This window comes from Coturnix japonica, chromosome 3, assembly GCF_001577835.2.
Source record: "Coturnix japonica isolate 7356 chromosome 3, Coturnix japonica 2.1, whole genome shotgun sequence".
In the NCBI taxonomy this organism is placed as follows: Eukaryota; Metazoa; Chordata; class Aves; order Galliformes; family Phasianidae; genus Coturnix; species Coturnix japonica.
This window is the reverse complement of record NC_029518.1, coordinates 38349612-38367989: the sequence shown is the minus strand read 5'-3', so window position 1 is coordinate 38367989 and position 18378 is coordinate 38349612. Positions and strand designations below refer to the sequence as shown.

Sequence of the window (18378 nt, the reverse complement as noted above, 5' to 3'; positions counted from 1 at the left end):
GTGCTTACGGCAGACCTTGATAACATAGTTCCACGTTCCCAGATTACTACAGAGGCTCCAGCACACTTCTTTCCACATACTACTTCATTCTTGCTCAAAGCATCACTAATTCATCTTAAAAAGCAAAGCTCACTTCAGTCTCAAGCAGCAGTTCTTACGAGTAGACTATAAAGAAAGGGCACTGGTGAAAGTACATCTTCCAACTCACCTTGAACAATGGAAAATTACTACTGGTAGCCTTCTAAGCAGAAAACAAATTAAAGATTTAGATGTGAAAGTGAGGTGGAAGGGGAAAGAATGGCAAACACAAGAGACAGCTGTACAAGGACTATTTTTACCTGTAACAAGGGATATTTGATTTAGTAGTTCATATAATGTTATTATGGCATGTTCCTTTAAAAAGAGAGTGGCTGGGTTACAGGAGAGCCAGAGGGATTACACCGTGTTTGCAGCAACATAGAAAGTCTTTAAGCTGAAGAGAAACCTGAAAGAAATATCTTCTCTTCAAGAACACAGTGGTGAGGGAAGATATTATTTACATGCCTTCTTATTTCTGAACTGCTTTGTATAACTACATTTGAGGGCACTTTTCTATTAAAAATAGTTGTTCTAATTTCTCAACAACTAAAGTGTGGTTTTTTAGTATAAGGTTTATTTTGTTTGATTTCCCAGATTGAGGGGAACTGCTCACTTAGGAGTAGATCTGAATATTTATGCATCTACTAAAAATCACTGGAAACTTTGAAACATTACTGTTAGTTTGAATTTTGCTGTAATTCTCCTTTTCTTTTTTTTTTTTTTTTTTTTTTTTTTAGTAAGATATATTGATATATAACACATGTATAAAGCTTTTTTCCCTTCTTTAGCTACACATAGTAAAAATAGAAATAATAACCTAAAATGAAATTGCATTCACAAACATATTTGGCCAAAACATATTCATTTACTAAACTAAACAAATGCTCATTCTTTCACTCCATCTCTCCTCCAAGAAAACTGCTGTTACTTCCTACCAGCTATAATAACTCATCTGATGCATGGCTAGCATTACCCTAACAGTTCTGCAAGCTGCAGCTTCATCCCTCTTCTTTCCTTCCTTACTCTTTACACTCATGTGCTTTGGAATGGGGACTATATCCTCTTCTTGGTTTGGAACGTTTCCTGTACTTTACGTATGCTCCCAGAATCATGGAAAACAATCATCATCTGACAGCAACTAGTTTTTGTGATCCTAATTCCTCTAGTTAAAGTGATTGGCATGAAGGGAAATGCTTGATACTAACAACCAGTTTTCACAGAGAGATTTAAAGCTTTTCTGACAGTGTATAACTGCCAAAAGCCTCTTATTTTTCTGGCTTTAATTACTGTGGAGAACAGAGTATCTTTCTGATTAAATATGTATGCACATATACATGCTTCATTTCATTCTTCTTCTATATAATATAAACAATAATAAACTAAAATAAATTTTCAAAAACAATGTTTCTTATGGAACTATAAGGAGAAATGGAAGTCATCATCAAGTCCTGGACTGGTGAGCTTTTATACTGAGGGACATGCATTTTTACATTAACTGCCTGCAGCTGAGAAATGTGCACTCTGTTAGGAATATCATTTTGAGATAAGCCTGTTGGGCTATACTACTGCTTTGGTAAAGTATCTATGTTATGTGGATCACCAGCCATTGTACACACAAAGAGTTATTCCCCATACAGTCAGGCTCCTGCCCTGATTCATCATCCTTTACTCTGTACACCAGACCTTATATGTTTGGGAGTTGATTCTCCACTGACCATAAACAGTCTTCTGGGATGACTGGCTTCCACAGGCCAGCATCTGTGTGTGTACGTCTCTTAAGAAATATCAAACAATGAAAATACTGAATGACTTCTTTCTCAAGTAAGAACACCTTCACAACACTCAGTCACCATTTCATGATTTTGCTCACCCCTGTTTGCCCAGAAGATGAAGGCAGAAGGAAAAAAAGACGAACCTCAGTTTTATATACTCCATCTTCCTCAGATTTGCTTCTACTTTGATCTAACATCTCAAAGTTTGTGATTGAAATCTACTACCTGAAGAGAACACCAAATCCAGTCATTTTTGTGAGGCTGCATTTCAGCCTGAACCATGCAGTCATTTCAGCTACATTTGCAAGTTTAAATGATGAGTGAGTTTCAATTTATCCATTAAGATTAGTCATCAAAGCCACAGGTTTACAACCATAAGCATTTTTCCCATTGTGTTATTAAATTTAATATAACTTCTTCCATTCAGTGTGTTCAGTTACAGTAATGTCTTGGGAGTATTAAGATGATGAATTCAAGCATTCCCAGAGAATAGCATAATTATTTCATAACTTACCATAAGAACAATACTTTAATTACATGTATATTTAATTAAATCTCAAAAAATGTATATATTTCAAAAAGAACAGGACCACGTAGAAGTCTGGGTAGTGTCTTACCATTGCACTCATTTTAAGGAGGGAAAAAGGCTGTTAGAATATGATTCAAAGAATCATAAAAGTGTTGGTCAGAAGGGACTTCTGGAGGACATCTAGCCCAACACTCCTGCTCAGACTACCACCGACACTTGATCAGGCTGGCTGGTTTTTGTCCATTGTACTTCTCAGTACCTCAAATAATGTTGCTTGAGCCACTTCCTATGAAAGATTATTCTTCTTCAATTTGCCTGGCGCAGAAATGCCCACAGTCATGTCAAGCTGCCTGCTCTAGGGGTTCTTAGGAGGAAGCAGGATGTTTATCTAGGAAGGCAGGATTTCCTGTGGATTTCCTGTGGTCTCCTCACTAGGAAGAGGCAACAAAGCAGCATTGAAGAAAAACGTGCCAGACTGCTCCTTTGTCTGCCAATCACCACTACAGTGGCATTGCTTGTGAACTGCCAGGGGACAGCTGGTATTTTAGTTGGTATGACAAATCCCCACCTCCCTCTGGAGCAAGATGCAAAGCTTCCAGTACTCGAGACTGAACATGAAGCCCCTTTAAGGAAATATATTCCCATGCATTGTGTTTCTTGCTCTCCGACACTGGGCTGAGGTATTTTAAGTTCAGCCATTTACAAGACTTCAGCAGAGAAACAGTCAAGGCTGAAAACTATCCATTTTCCCACAACATCAGAAGATGCTGAATGCCTTTACCACCACTCAGAATCAATGGAGCAACCACACTACCACACACTTAACCATGTGCATTAAGCGACTATCAACACCAGGCACTTCTATTTTTATTGAAGCATCAGCATGAAGATTCTCTTGTTAGAGCTACTCAGGAAATGTAATTTTCTGGAACTACATAGTGGGAAAGAGTGAAAGTGAATTGGAAATATGCAGGATGAAGCACTGGTCTTAGAAATGCTCTTGACTGAGCAACCTGTATGCCATGCAAACATACTACATAAAGAATTGTGTTAATCTAAATTAGTGGAAGGGAACACATTCTCAAAGAGATGATAACTTGGAGTGATTAGAATTCAGATATGCAGGTGTAATCTTAACAAGCAGGACCCAAGGTGTAAAGGTACCTGAAGGTACCCTAATTAGTCTTACAATGCTTAGCTAATTCTTGAGCTGCTTGGTGGCTTTCTGTAGATTTCCACAACATAAGCAGCAGCAAGAAAATTGTCACTGATGTTTGTCTAGAGCTATCCAAATAGTTTAGCTAAGGTTTTTTTGCTCTTGCCTATTAGCCAATGATGTGAGTAAAGACCACAGAAGAATCCAAGGGTTATCAGTGCCAGGCCATGCATTTCCTTGCACACATTCAACATCCTCATAACTTATTTGGCTGCACAAATATTTGAATGACTTTTGCTTGTTTTACCCTCCTAGAAAAACAAACATAGTTTTATGGTTCCATTATAATATTCTTACTTACTTGGATTTTCCCCTATCATCCCTATGATGGAATGTGGGATAATTTTCCTCAGGTACTGATGATTAGAATGAGAACTAAACTAACGGAGTACAAGTGCTGTGGGCAGAACTCCAGTTATTTTTATTTTGAGCTGCATTTTTCAATTGCTTGGTCCAGCAAGCATAACTTATCTGCACTAGCAATTTGCATTACAACAACTAAACTGATGCAAAATATTCATACTGCAGACAACAATCAGACTTCTGTGCACAATATGTAGAAAGTGGAAAGAATTCCAGTCTGGAAAAAAATAAACAATCCATGTTTCAATCTCCAAAATGGTTTTGATCAGTAACTCAAAAATGAATGTTCCACAGTTTGGTCTTGCAACAGCTGTGCACAGCAGCCCAGGCTCTTGCTCCCTGCTGACTTGTCCCGACACTGCATTAGCAGAAATGCTTGACTTGATGAGGCTTAATCTTTTGCAAACTTCTGTAAATATTTACGTTTGCATAAAAAGCATCGTCCTGTGACAAAAGTGAGACAACTTCAAGGAAACACATAACTGAGCAACACAGATGATGGGAGAGAGGGCAATGAACTGCATGATGATGGAAGACAAATAGAGTGTGATTCTCTGTGCTAATTAATATAAGACAAACCAATTCAGAACTGCTTTCCATTATTCACTTAAGCACTCACCTGCACCCCAATTCAGTAGAAATTTTGGACAAACAAGTAACCCAGGATATAGACACAAGTATCTTTTTTATCTCCTTTCCATTGTGACACAGGATAACAGAGCCTCTGCCCTTGCCTGTGACTGCAGATAGCTGAGATGCATCTGCTTTGGTATTTCCCGGAGGCAGCAGGGGTAACACAGAAGGCAAGCTGCTCCCTCTAACTCTGATCTCAGCTCACTTACAAGATTTCCTCACACAGATTTCGGAGAAAGATGCAGTAGTGCTCAGATGCTGCCAGGAAGCAACCACAGAGAACTTTTCCAACTGACAGAAAGTAATGACTCACTGTTGCATGTATGAGAAGGACTGGAAAATGCAGGAGCACAGACTTGGAAATGGGATACAAAAAGTCATGTGGAAGCACAAAACATTCAGGAGGGTAGCCCTTTTCAGCCACATAGCCTCTTGTTGCCCACACCACAGCCCTTCAGCAAGACCTCCCCCAGGTCTCTGAAGGAGAGGAGCTAAGGTCAACTTCAAACCCAGAGACCACCTCTCTTGTGAACAATACATTTCAATCACATGCAATACCTTTCCTTTCCAATACTTCCTGAACTGGTGTGAAATAGCTGGAGATGGTGCCATTCCAGAGACACCTACTTTTAGCAACAGATAATTTTATGCAATTACATCACACAGAAGTTAGATATGTTGCTAATGGAAGATGGTTATTGTTTTGCAGCTTGTTGGACACAGTTCTGATCTTTCTTCCTTTACCTCCCCACTTTCACACAATCAAAACTGCCATGCACCCATGTTGCCTTCATTTTCCAATAAAAATATCTGGAATTTTAATATGCGGATTTTCCAGCCTTCGTAACTGACGGGCTTACATGCTTTAGGGACTGAAGTCCATAAAGAAATGAATTAAAATGTTGCAAGAGAAAACAATGGTAATCCTAAAGAGAAGTTATCTCTTCCAGAGAATCATTATTAGTCTGTAGCATATGCTCAAGATACAGACTTTCTTTTGTTACTTGCCTTACCATTTGGTAGGTTACTACGTAATATAAAACCGAATCATAACTATTCAACATCCAAGTATCATAGGCAACACAACACTTCAAAATAACATGGTTCATTAGGGAAGCACATTTAAAACTCTGATATGGGAACAGTCAGGACAGGATATGTCTGACAATAATGATTCCAGTTTTCACCACTGTTTCAGAGGTTCTACTCTGGTTCAAGCCATAGGAGAGTAATTTAAATCAAGATGTAACAGGCTATTTGAATGCCTAGCACAGGAAATTAAATGCTGGCCTGTGTTCAATTCTTTAAGAAAAAATATTCACATTTAAAAAAAAGTATATAAGTATTTTCATTAGCCTCCTCTCAAGCCCATCTCCAGTAGTTTTTAGATTTAAAAGAAATAAATAAAAAATAATTTAAAAAAAAATTAAATCTTCCATTTTAAAAGAATGCCCAGTGTGCCAAAGATCCTCTCTCAGCATTTCCCCAACTCTGTATTCAACTTTATTTTCTTCTTTCTCTTTCTACTTTCTTTCTCTCTCACTTTTTCTCTTCCTTCCTTCCTTCCTTCCTTCCTTCCTTCCTTCCTTCCTTCCTTCCTTCCTTCCTTCCTTCCTTCCTTCCTTGCCTTCTCCTTCCTTCCCTTCTTTCCTTCCTTCCCTTCCGGTCTGTCCTTCCTTCCTTCCTTCCTTCCTCTTCCTTTCCTTCCTTCCTTCCTTCCTTACTTCCTTCCTTCCCTTCTTTTCCTTCTCCTCTCTCCCGTTCCCCTTCCCTTCCCTTCCTTCCTCCTTCTTTCCTTCCTTCTCTTCCTTCCTTCCTTCCTTTCCTTACCCCTTCCCCTGTCCTTCTCTTCCTTCCTCTCCTCCTTCCTTCCCTCTTCCTTCCTTCACTCCTATCCTTCCTCCTTCCTTCCTTCTTCCTTCCTTCTTCCTTCCTTCCTTCCCTTTCCTTCCTTCCTTCCTTCCTTCCTTCCTTCCTTCGTCCTTCCTTCTCCTTCCTTCCTTCTCTTCCCTATCCCTTCCTTCCTTCCTTCCTTCCTTCCTTCCTTCCTTCCTTCCTTCCGAGGTTCAGCTGAAATAAAACTAGAAGTGAAAAAAGGCTTTCAGGAGAATCACAGAGATCAAGGCCAGCAACTACAATTATGTGCTGGATAAATTGGTGAAGTCCATGAGCTGGAAGTTTGAGTATTAGAGAGATTTGGCTTCTGTGCTACAAGACTTTCTGTGTATCTTTGATTAATCACTCTTGAGAATACTGTGAGAATTAGCACAGAAAAAAGAAATATATATATGTGTGTGTGTGTGTGTGTGTGTGTGAAATTATCACACATTGACACATTTCATTGGTGCAACCTGCAAAGATTTATGTGGAGCAGTGAGTAGAAGGCATTAATAAAAAATAAAAATTAAAAAAAATACTACTGAAGCAAGGGGTTAATAAAAATAAAGCAGAAGAAAAGCAGAACCATCTGGTCACAAAATATACAAACAGTTGGCCAGCTTTACTCACACAGCAGCACTCTACAAATACTCAAATACATTTGTGAACTTTAACAGTCTCAAAATGAGTCACACCATTCAATGACAAAGAATCTACACTGCTCTGAGCTACAATAAATACAAGCAAGAAAATTTTCATCGACATCCTTTTAGGCTTGGTTTACATCTCTGCTTTTTGCATTACATCTCAAAAGAGTTGTAAGGTCCAGTACCAATTGTAGTACAGGCAAAGGAAGAGAACTTGCTGCTCATTCACTAATGAACAAACAATAATTAAGAGTGGATCCAGTACCTAGAAGAAACTGTTCTTACTTCTAAAAGATAAGTGTTCTTATTTCCTTAGGGTGCTGAGTTTGAAACATTAAGCAGAATTATGAAGACTGCATGGAATGGTAAGGGACAGCACACATATGGCATGGCTCCACCATAGCTCAGGCTCTGCTGCTAGGTCAGCAAATGCCCTGTGTGCTCTTTTCTGAACGACCTGTAAATTCTTTGCAAGCAGCTCGGGTGGCTTCTGTGGAGATGTCCCAGGAGTGCCACCAACTTCTACCACTGCAGCCCTCTTTCCCGAGCTGCCTGGCATCTGCTGCAGTGAACCAGTCCTTGCAGGTATCCCTAATGACTATCCTAACGTAATGGCAACCCACTAGTCATGTGTTTGTGTTACAGGGCATGGAGAGCCCCATATGCATCTGTGCCTCATTTCTAAACTGCAGACAAGGCCATTTTCCTTTTCATGGTGTTACTGGAGTAGAAGGACACCAGAAAGAATATTAAATTCTTCAGTACTGTGATATCAAGCTCACAGAAGCAGGAAAGCAAACAAAAAATCTTTCTGTTCTGGATACTATTCAAGAAACATAGCAAGTTACTGTCTCCAGTTCACTTATTGCTATGCTCAGCTTCTTAACAGACTAGAGAAGAAATTCCTGATGTCGTACTAGTGCAGGCAGTGTGAAATAAAAACTCCAGCTGCATTAAGAAGATAAACTACTTAAGCAAAACATATTTGTAACCATTTCCTCAGTGTTTCCAAGTGAACCAAAGAAAACACTGCTAAGCATAATAGTATAAACAGTATTGCTGCATAATAGGTAAAAAACACCGTAAAAAGCCCTGGTACATTTATATGATGATTTAAAAGTACTGAATATGCATATTCAAAGACAATATATCAGATTTAGTTTTAAACTGTGGGATGGAGTGGACAAAAGTCTTTATGAAGAACTAATCACATTATTAACTGGTTACTCAGTTTGGGAAAAACACCATTTTTCCATTTCAAAATCACTTGCAGGGTTGGTAATTGTAATTCTAAGAGAAATATAAGCCCACTAGCACATTTTGAATCATCTGATAATTACATTAAGCATCAGCAAAGGATTCAGCTAGCTCACACCACAAACTGGAATACTTGTTATGGCTAGGTTAGGAAAAAATATATTGTAATGAGGTTTATTATCACAGTGGTGTTTAACTGTCTTAACAGAAAAACAGACTGATTCAAGGCCATTAAGGAGTCAAGGCAAATACAAAGTAGTTTCAGTGCTACTGTTCACAGCTCAGAGCTCCAGTGAAGGCACCTAAGGCTCTATAGGGTTGCGTAATTCTGACAGAAGGTGGTTTTGGCAAAAGGAAAATTCAGCAGGAAAAACATTACAGGACTTAGGAACAACAAAGGAATAGGAATACCACCAAGAGAAAAGGAGGTATCCCAAAGGGTAACAATTACAAGACAAGAGAAACTGTGGTTTGTGCTTATGTTAGCAGAGAAGTCAATTGAGATGAAAATGGTAGAAAATCGTTTTGACTTTGCAAACTACCATAACTGTAGTATGAAACAACCTGAAAATCAAGTCTAGACATAGAGGGCTTTTTCCAGAGCAAGAATGAGCTGTGGTACAGTTAATAGCTCAACATAATGACAAAAAAAAAAAAAAAAAGCTAATTGTATGTGACACCAAGGAAAGAGGAAGCAGCAGCTGGGGAAAGAAAGCTGAGTTTTTTGAGTGGAGAGGCCACAGGGGCCTTTGAAGGAGAGTCCCCTGGAGCAGTGTAAGTTTGCCTGAGATCAGGATAGTTTCCATAGGTCAGGAGAAATAGTATGTTGTTCTTCCCTGTCTTGGTTTCAGCTGAGATAGAGCTTTTATGCTCCCCTCACAGGGTCTGGTATTATGCTGTGTTATGGCTTAAGGAGCAAAAACAATGCTGACAACAAGCTGGTGTTTCAGTTGTTGCTGAGCAATGACTGCACAAAGCCAAGGACGTTACAACAACTTGTTCTGTCCTGATAGTGAGGGGGTTGGAGGAGACAGAACCAAGCCAGATAACCTAAATGCACCAAAGGGGTATTCCATACCAAATGACATCATAAAAAAAAAAACAAACCACATTAAAAACAGTGGGAAGTCATCTGCTGCTCAGAGATTGGCTGGGTGTTGGTTAGCGAGCAGTTGTTTCATGCATCATTGGCTTTGTAAATATATTTTATACTATTAACATTACTATTATCATTACTATTATTATTCTCCTCTCTTCCTTTTCTGTCTTAGTGAATAGTTATTACCTCATCCCAAAAGTTCTGCTTTGTTGTTTTTTTGTTTTTTTTTTTCCTGATTCTCTATCCCATTCCACTGGGAAGTTGGAGTGAGAGAATAACTGTGTGGTGCTGAGCTACCTGCCAGGTTAAACCACAATATATCCCCTTTCTGCTGCAAGATTTTGTTTCCTGCTTCCAGGAACATGGGCACAGCTGGCACTCTGAGCTGTGGACAGCCGGAGTAGGCCTCATTGCCATGACAGTCGAACATGCTTGTCTTTCAATGCCTGAGAACTGTTACCACACAACAAGTATCTCTCTAAGCAGATTTTTAGCAGTCTACTGGAAATCTGGTCCAGAGAAAGGCCTGCTATATTTGCAGACTTGTGAAATACAAAGAAACCTCTAGCATATTTCAAAGATACATATGGTGAATATCTAAGGAGTGGATTGCTTATTGACCATCACAGGTCCTCTTTCTAAGAAGGCAAAAATTATTTACTGTGCATGTTATATAGTTCTAAACAAAAGTGTATATTTTGTATGTACACCACACTGAAAAGATGGGGTGAGAATAAACAATGTGAAAAATCCATCTGGACACACACACACACACACAAATACCTCTGCCACACTGTTTGGAAGACACTCATTTCAGAAGCGTCAAACTACTGCACTAGTCTTGGTCTATGGTTTTGGCAGTGATTTTCAAAATACAGTGTACTTTTTTTCCATAACAAAAGGGGAGGGGGGAAGTTTGGTGATCCTCAGCTTACCATGACAGCTTCATGGCTGCAAAATCTTTTCATAAACCATCAATTCAATATCAAATTCCTCAATACCATCAGCCAAAAATATTTAATTTTATTTACTGTTTATAAAACAATAATATATTTAAGAACAGAAAAGAGCTATTATGTAAATGTGCTCAAATACAGAAATGGATCAACAGCTCAGCCAAGGCTGATCCAGAATCTGGAAGGACTTCCAGGGTTGATTCATCCAAAAAATGTTTATATCTGAGCTAGCTGTCTAAACTTTTGTGTAGCTGGCAGAGAACTGAGTACTTTTAGGCTCTGATCTATGCCAGATAAAAGCAAGGCTTTAAAACAGCACTTGTTAAGCGTACAACTTTTTGTCTGCTAACTGAAAAAGAACTCTAGGCTGATTAGTTCACATACAGATTATTTCTCCCTTTCTTAGTGCCTCCTTCAGCTTTGGATGGAGCATAAGTATCTTCCAGAAGATGCATGCTCATTATATTTCCAAGCTTTGCTTAATCCTACATTTCTCATGGATTTTCTACAGTCTCCAGTGGAACTATGTGAGATGCTCCCAATGTTTCATCTTTCTGGCCTCGCACGTACCTGTTACAGCTACAGTGATATCTTTCTGCAGGCAGACTGCTATCTGGCCCAGCAAATGCCATTATCTGCCACAAGCCAGAGAAATAATGGTGTGTTGGTGTTCTTCTTGTGCTTGAAACTAGAAGCTAAAATCACTATGCTGTGTCAGATATCAGGCCAAATTTTCAAACTAGAGGGAGCTTCACAACAAATGTAAGAAAACGCAGGTTTCTTCAATCTCTCCATTCAAAATATACATTATGCTATAGCACAATCCTGACAGTATTTAGCCCACTAGTTCCACTGATATCAGTCAGAAGACTGCTAATACAACCTAACACTGAGCCCAATTGCGGTACTTGGTGTCTGCAGACACTGAGATGCGGCTTTCAGTTGCCCTACAGTTTTCTTATTCTGCTGCAATCATGTACAGGGACCTTTACATCATGTGCTCTTGATTCCTGTCTTCAGCTACTTCATTTACACAAAAGCTCTATTGAAGGTGAAGGAACATGGTGACGGAAGCAAGTTGTGGAAAGGAGCACTTTTGTTTAATCCATTTCTGTGTATAATCCTCTGGTGTTTTAAAGCACTGAGGATATCAGCTCTAGAGTAAATTCACTGCTCGAGCCTCCATTCTGCAAGTACCTTTTCTGCATATATGCAAACATGCAGAAGATCAAACTGAGATTAAAATTTCCTGCTAAGATCCAAATGGCTTTACTGAAGATAATAATTGCAAACAGCAAACAGTGTCCTGGCCTGCTAGGCTGTCCTGCCAGCCTACACATGTGGGATAGAATCCTTCTGGCCCACTGAGGCTATCTAATCTCAAAGCAGGAGCAATTCTTCAGTCCCACATGCAGCACAGTGCAGAGTTAATGGACACGGCAGACATGGCACAGAGAGAAGAGCAATCCATATCTACTGTCCTAGCAAACAGATGGATTTTTCATAAGCTATTGTAAAGCTACACCTTAAATAAATAAATAAATAAATAAATAAATAAATAAATAAATAAATTGAGCACAGATTAAAGCATTTGTTTTTCTTTTTTTTTGTTGTTCTTTGATACATCAGCATATTGCAACTATATGACCTCTCCCATGAGCCAGACAAGGGAATTAAAGGCTTAAATACAGCATAGTAGGCAAGATTATTCTTATGCTCAGGGCAGACACAAAGCTTCCTGGGATTCCTCTGGAAAAAGCTAACCTTCTATTCAGAAGCAACAGAAGGGGCATAGTCTACAGGCATTCTTCCTGTTCCACTTCTAAGTCACATTTCATAGAAAGCTGTTCTAAAGTTAAACTACCTAAGGAAAAATGCTTTCTATGGTGAAAAATGATTACAATGATAGTAAAAAAATCAGGCAGTTCCATCAGACTGGAACACAGCAAAAGCCTAAATAAATCTGGAAGAGGAATTCTGAAGAAGAAACAAATGCAACATTATAACCACCAATCTTTATTTTTTTGCCACAGAGAAAAATGGAAGCCCACTCAGACTCAGTAATCCTACAGGATACGCAGGACACCAAGCAACCTGTGTTTCTTTATAGATAAGGCATTATTGGACTCCTCAGTGAATCCTAGGCAATAACATCCGCAGTAGAATACAGCCTTTATATCAGGACTTATTTTATAATCCCAGTCAGCCTACCATATCTGCAGCACTTGCTGCTACATTAATGTTTTATCAGTAATAGCATAAAGACAACTGAAGGGTAAGAGAAGTAATTCAATCAGTAACGAGAGAAACCTGGAATTAATACTGTGGACCAAAAGAAAACTAGACAATACAGTCAGGTGACAAGTAGAGACCAAGGAGGAAAGCCGTAGCTCTACAAAATTTTACCTCAAATAAGTGTTTAATCAAACACAGGTTCAGGGCTCACTTATTTTCCCCTGTTGTCCTGTCATAAATACTGAACAATGTTTTTCCGAGAAGCCATGGCAGCTAAAACTTCTGTTCTTTAAGCCAGTACTTTGAGGAAAAAAAGTGAGAATTATGATCTTGCACACTTGCAATATCTGAACTAATTATATGGAATATTAAATGAAGCTGAGTGACATATAATGCTGCTGTATAGTATTCATTTGGAAGTAAGAATGAAAGGAAGTAAAAATTCACATCAGATTCTAATTTTTGTAACTGCTCTTATACCAACAAACAGGAACTCTGTTTTAAGGACACTGAAGGTTGTTTAGGTGCTTCTGTAACCAGAATTCCTGGAACCACAGAGAACAGAACAATCCAAGCCATTTTTATCACAGTCAATGGTATATACTGAAGGTAGAGGCATCCTTTTGTACATGGGCTCTAAGTTGTTCCAAGGTGATGTTTACCAGATATGGTAAGAACTACAGAAAAGATACAGCATTGTTTCCAGTTATTAACAAGAAAAATAGTTGTTGATTATACATACATATATATTAAACATACAGAGAAAAATCAGAAAAAAAAGGCTTACTAAAAAATGAAAGTTTATTTAAATATCTAAGTAGTCCATCCTGTACTAAACAGCACCTATCAGCTATATCAGATACTGAACACGTGTTCCTTGGTAGTCACCAAGGAAAGGCATATAATCCCTTGTGATATTTTCTTCACCAATGAACAAGCAAACCAGAACCCTCCTTTCCAACATGTAAATTCCCTCTTTATTTCTACCAACACTAATCTGCTAATTATGAGAGACTAGAGACATATGCAGCAAATATAAATCATCTAATGAAGTCAGAAGCAATAAACTTCATCACAACATGAAAGATTCTGGTTAGCCATCAGAGCAATTTTTCCATGGCAAAGTCAGAGACATGCCAGAACAGATACCACCTGAGCAACATGTAACCAGATCATATCTTACTTACTCTCAACTGCATCTTGTGTTTTACCATGATACTATGCTCATGTCTTTGCCAATGGCCTATATTGTGTGCACATGGCTATGAATATAAAAAATACTGTTAATAAATGATAGCCATTGCAAGATTTAAGGGAGATACTCAAGATCCACCTTACGAATTGGGGGCCTAGATCTAAAAAGCCTTCACTCCATTAATAGGCATAGTTCTTATTTATGCTTTTAGCTCTACTACCAGCAACGTAAGAAGTTTGAGAATAAACTCCACTTTTAGTAGTTTTTCAGTAGCAGGACCTACGTGAAGGCAGATACAGATGGCGAACACAAGATGCGCACTGAGTGAAAACAACTCTCACTTTCCATGGTGGTAGAATGCCAGCTAGTTGGAGTCTGTTGATGATGGTACAAGAGGAGGAGGAGCTATCATGCATACGTGCCAAATTTACTCATTTAAAAAGTGAATTGGGCATCACCGTCTGTTGCAACTAATCAACAAAATGAGATAATTGCTGCAACAAATTACACCCCTTTTAATCAGCTACCACTGTCATCTCCTTTGTAAACAAGGAGAGTTTCTAAATTCATTTTTGCTAAGTATGAAGCAGTAAAAGAAGACAGGAACAAACTGTTAACAAATTACTTGCTCGATTCAAAGACCATCAAAGGACGTTCTACAGACAAGAGATAAAGATCTAACTATATAAATAGAATCACTCTGTGAAAAAAAAATCAAGGAAGAAGAGTACTTTTATTGGTTGGGTTTCTAAAAGTTAAAGAAGAAATAAGTAGATCCTGTTTGAAGACAGACACAAAAATGAGATTTACAAGAGTGGGATAATATATTGATGAAGGCAAAAAGGTTTGAAGAATTAAGCCTTCATTTTACTTGCTGCTTGGCTGTATTGGTACAGACTAACAACCATTCACTTTTATTTTTTTAAAGGGAGTAGAAAGAAAATGCTAGAATTGCACAAGTTCATCTCCCTTCAGTATGCAAGTCTTCTCTGAAAATGGTAAAAGCCACTGACTCTATCCTCAGAAGAAAGCATCTGGGCCATATATTCCTGATATGAATGTCTGCAGGGGGAAGACTTCCTGATGCTCCTAACATATCATTGTAGCCAGAAGAGCTCAGTCCCTCAGCCACTTAGACTAGCAATTCTCTGAATAAATGAGCTCAGTCCAAAATGTAATGCTTCACAAAGAGCAACAGTAAACAAACCACATTAAAAAGTACTACCTGGAAGTTTCAAAGAAACTTTTTCTGAAGTGATACAGGTCTGAAAATATAACCCATTACAGCAAAACAACAACAACATAAAACCCAACCCCAACAAATACATAGGAAATTACTACAAACATCTATGTTTTCATCCAGATTTGAAAGCTCCTTACATGGAATGCCAGAAGATGCTTCATGCCTTGCAAATATCTTTGCATTATGCACAGCTGTATCAAATCCAGTAATTCAAATATAATTCAGCTGAAAACTAAATGAGAAACTGCATGGTTTACCTGCTTTAGTAAACACTTAAAATCTTTAGTAATCCAGTTGAAATTGTTTGCCAAACAAAACTACTTCATTACAAAAGGTCAATATATAACCTTTGCTTATAAACAAGTAAGGTAAATTGCCTGAATAGCAGCACAGCACTGTATTAGTAATTCAGCATTCTTTTATTTTTGCTTTCCTTCTCTGTGAAATCAAATTTTCTTCCAAGTTTCCACTACCACTGCAAAACATTTAAGCAATTCAAATACAGGATTTACTCTGCTGACCACTAATGCCAAAGGCCTCCCCATACCACTTACTATGAAAGAAGATGAGAGCTGCAATTTGTAGCTGCATCTATAAAGCAATGAAAAATTGATGGTTTCCTTTTGAGTGCCACAGAAACGATTGCTTTGTACATTTATTTCCTGAGGGAATACATCGCTATGATTTTCCATTGGAGAGTTTCTGTATTCCTGTATTGCTAAATGGCAAAGCTCGCTTAATTTGGGTCATCAAAACCCTATGTTAAGTAATTTTGTTAAAAACAAACAAACTTTAATTTCTACACAAATCAACTTCCTTGATTATCTGTAACTATTTCTATAAAATACTATGCAGCATTCTTCAAAAATTTAAAACTTACAGGCTGCAACTTCTACCATATTTTGTCTATAAAAATAGAAAATATATATTTCATTCTTCTGCATTGTTATTATCAACAACAGCACATACACTGTAGATATAGTACATTTCAAGAAGACAAAATAACAGAAACATTATTGAAGTCTCAGAAAACATGCAAGACAGGTAAGTACCTTCAGATGCTGCAAAATTAAGCTGCTTACATATGGCCACACAATGAATTTGAGAGGACCAAGAATAAAAGCCGAATTTCACGACTCCCTAGCCCTATCACAAGAAGGCAAAGACCATGAGATTTTGTACATCTGCAATGTACTCTCACAAAGCATGCAGATATGTACCTAGTTCAGAAGAACGTATCTACTCTCACTCAAATGATACTCCAGTTTACAAAAGATCAAACAGTAGCTCATTAAAGGAACTCATAAAGGGTTCAATTGCCTGTTCACCAGTCCTAGTTCTACTAATGAGAATGTGCCCAACTCATCCCTTTAAATGAACATGCACTTCAGATCATCATACAGGTGGACAACCCCTTCTATGTCTAGAATCTATCTTTGGTACTCACCCAATCCCAAAGTCTACCTTTGTAGAAAGTTTTGCATGTGCAAAATACTGTTTCAAAAATTATTTCCGGTTTCTCTGTCTTTATTGTGCCTTCACCTCTCCTGCTGGCTGGTTGTCCCTTCCTCATCTTTTTCTTATAACTTTCCCTCTGTCTTGTATGCCTGATTGGTCTCTGAGATCTTACCGGTCCTAGCTATTTTGTAGCTTAAGCAACATCTGTTTGGATAATTAGAAGATTAACGAGTCAGAGAACAGTCATTACCTGCAGACATACTGAAAATAGCCATCTCCACAGATCCAACAAACATCAACACTGATGACAGTAATCCTCCAAGTAGACGCTATTTGCACAGAAACAGTTTTTAATCTTCTAAGTGCCACCCACACTAAAATGGGCTTCTCTCCTTCAAAATACGTCAACTCCAGTATTTCAGGAAACAAACAGTGAAACTGACACTTGCCGTGTCACTAAATGTAGACTGTGTTAACGCTTATAGTGATTAACCAATTCCAGAGTAAACAACTAAGTATGAGGAAAAGAAAAAGCACTTAGTCAATACCAGCTGAGGTTCTCACCAACAATCACTTGATCATGAACAATTTCTGCGACTACCTACACTTACAATGACATAGGTTATCTTAGAGATCTTTTCCAACCTTAATGATTCTGTTATGTCTAACCATATGACTAACAGCAGAGCTAGAAGCACCTAGTTATTCAGGTTACTTAGGTAATAAAATAAAGATAGCTACAACACAAGCAGACATCCATTAATAAGACTACAGCAAGCATTTTGTTTTGTTTTTTTCTGAACAAGCATATTCTGAGAACCACTTTTAAGCTGGGGTTTTAGAAAACAAATCTTTAAAGGAAGCTGCAAAAAACTCTCTCTCTCTCTCTCTCTATATATATATATAGTTTGAAGTTGTTTAAGAAAAAAAGATGTTGCTTTTGAGAACACCCTAGGACAAAAATTAAAACATTATACACAGAAAGCATTATACAGTTTTCAAAAAGTTTGAGGGAGGGTTTTTATGATTAATGCAACTTAAGTTGCTATCATTAAAGCCCTAGGTTGGAAAGGACACCGATGATCACCAGGCTACAAACCCTCCGCCAACCACAGGCCTGCAGCCCAGCAGAACAGTCAGCCCATGGCCCCATCTAACCTGGCCTTGAATGTATCCACGTGGTTATAAATGCTACAACTTTGTGATTTAAGAAAATCTAGTTAAGTAAAGTAATTCTATATGAAAGATCATATTAGTTATGCAGCTGTAGCTACAGCATGGTGATACAGCAACAGATGTACCAAAGTAACAGCCAGAGACGTGGGTATAGATGAGATGGAAAGCACACACACAGACATGCATGCAAGATCTGCCAGGCCTGTTGTTAACTCAAACAGCACAATTTCACACCACCTTTCCTTACTTGGGAAACACAGGGTAGAAGAATTTGCCTCCAAATCAGAACAATAATCCTGGACCCAAACCTGTGAGTGTGTAGCAGAATTGGAGCCAACCCAGCACTGGCCAAAGCAGCCACGTGGGCAGCAGGATGGCTGTGGGGCACTGTAAGGTCCTGAACTGCTCCCTCCTTATGGTTACACACAAAACCCATTTTTGAGCCATTTGCTTCCTTCTGGGGAGGGGCAAGCCCTGCCAACACATCATAGAGGCAGGGAGCTTTACGCAAAAAGCTAAGTGAGCTGTAAAGAGCATGTACATACAATGGAGGCCGTAAGGCAGCAACATAAGGGACATGACAGAGAATGACTTAAAGGAAAAAATAGAATTAAGTGTCTTATATAAACCAGTGTCACAAAAC

General features: G+C 38.4%; 1 protein-coding gene across 4 annotated transcripts in view; it reads right to left on the bottom strand.

The window, feature by feature from the left end:
• The window catches only part of RPS6KA2 (ribosomal protein S6 kinase A2), a 242195-nt gene that overhangs the window by 85373 nt on the left and 138444 nt on the right, over positions 1 to 18378 (bottom strand). The window lies entirely within an intron of this gene.